This window comes from Pteropus vampyrus, unplaced genomic scaffold, assembly GCF_000151845.1.
Source record: "Pteropus vampyrus isolate Shadow unplaced genomic scaffold, Pvam_2.0 Scaffold31, whole genome shotgun sequence".
NCBI lineage: Eukaryota > Metazoa > Chordata > Mammalia > Chiroptera > Pteropodidae > Pteropus > Pteropus vampyrus.
The window spans coordinates 11,180,389-11,182,673 of NW_011888812.1; positions in this window are offsets into that span (position 1 = coordinate 11,180,389).

The window sequence follows — 2,285 nt, forward strand, 5'->3', positions numbered from 1 at the left end:
ATTGAGGACGGAGATATTATTTGAAGTTTCTAATTCCACCCCCCTCTATATCACTTGGTCTGGATTCAAAAGCTGTACAGACCTGGAAGTGTGCCCTGAGTACATACGCAAAGAGCTCCAAGAGAACCCCTGTCTTTTTGGTCAGACAAGTGGGTCGGAGAGTGGATCTCTTTCTTTTTTCCCTCCTTCTCTGTTCTCTACCCTGCCAGACCCCAGTGGTAGAGAATTAGTGACAAGAAGAATAGGGTTGTAGCGACAGTCTCACACAAGCACGGGACAAATCTCCATTGCTTTTATTTTCCCTGTCTCCTCCTGAATTGGCCACTGACACAGACTCAGTTGTGGGAAGTGTGCAGCTCAGTGAGAAAACTAAAGCCAAGTTTCCAGAGGCAGAAAGCATTATGGAGATAAAAAGAAGGGCACTCAAGAGAGTCAGCCCATACAGTTGTGTATGAACTCCAGGGCTCGCCTTGGAGCTGAAATGTGTGGATCTGAACTTAAACAGCATACCGAAGTCTTGGAGAGTGGCATTGCAGGGTAAACCACCAACCAAGTCCTGGACTGGCCACTGGGTGGCGCACATTTGCAAAGGATGCGATTGTACTGACATTGGAATCACAGCCCACCGCAGGCGGTGGGTTGGAAATTGCAACCTGAAGCTAACAATTGCCTAATAAAACTAAAAATTCAACATTCTCCTTAATTTATAAAAGGTCCAGCATATCACAACATAATGTTTGGAAAAATAATGGCTGAAAACTTGCAAAATTTGGTGAATATTTAAGAAGCTCAGCAAATCTCAAACCGAGTGATCTTAAATCCACTCTAGACACATCATAATCAAACCATTAAAAACCAAGACAAAGAAAAAAATCTTTGACTTGCAAAGTGGGACAGACCACAAACCATGTCAAGAAACAGATTTCTAGCCCTTCCAGGACCCGTTACATCTTTTCCCAATCATCTGTCTCTCTTCCCTAAGGTAAATACTAATCCCTTTGATAAAACTTCTTTGCTTTTCTCTATACTGTCATACATTTACCATGTAAGTACACATCTCGAGATTGGTCTATTTTTAAACTTTAAATAAATGCAATTACCTAGTAAGTCATCTTCTGTGGCCGTATATTTCTTGCCTCAACATTGTGTTTATGAGATTCATTCACGTTATTATTGTGCCTGCTGTTCACTTATTTTCATTGCTGTGTTAGTTCATCTTATGAATATACTGTAAGTTTTTATTCATCCTATTCATGGATATTTAGGTTATTAACTAGTTTTATCTTATTATGAATAATTCTCAACACTTCAGAGATGTGTCTTCCAATGCACAGGTGCACACATTTCTTTTAGATTTATTTCTAGGAGTGGAGCTTCTGGGTCATAGGTAACATGTATATTAAACATTAACTGACAATCTCCAGTAATTTTCCAATATGTACTTGGACAATAATTATACATTTCCACCGACAGCATATGAGAGTTACTGTTCCTCCATATTGAAAAGAAACACTTGGTATTGACAGTCCTTTTATGTTAGCCATTTAGGGGGATCATTGCAGTAGTATTTATTGTGGTTCTATATCATGTCTCATGGCTGATTAAAAAGGTGAGCTCCTCCCCACCCTTTATGTGTTTACTGGCCACTGGATATCATCTTTGCCAAAGTGCTATTCAAATCTCATGTGGTTGTCTGTCTTATTGATGTGCAAGCGATCTTTATATGTTCTATATCAGTCCTAGTTTTATGAGAAACAGAAGCTAAGATAGAGTGATGTGCAAGAGTAGATATGCAAGAGATTTATTGGGGGACACGCAGGTGAGAAAAGGTGGGGAGACCCACCAAGAATGATGCAGGCCTGACTCCTGTGAACGAGAAGTGGAAAGGAAGAAAGATCATAGAATGTTCTAAGAAAGTTTTTTCAGGACTCAGAAGTTTTTGAGGTAAAAGTGAAGAGTAGACATTGGAGTTTGGAGTATGGAATGTTGAAGAAATTTGAAGAACATTTTAAATGGTCCTTGAGAACTGAAAAAACACGTTGATTAAAGAAATATAGTAGGATTGCTAGGCAATGTTACTGGCCTTTTGAAGTTGGTGACATAAGTTTATAGCAGACTAAGTCCTCTTTGTTTTGTGACTTTTTCTAGAAGCTTTCAGGGAACAGGTTTGGAGAAGATCTAGAATAGGATTCATTCAGTACTGAGGAATTGCTGTACACGTGTGCTGAATGGACGAGAGTATTGAAAATGTAAGTGGTTAACAAATTTTATGTAGGAAAATTTAC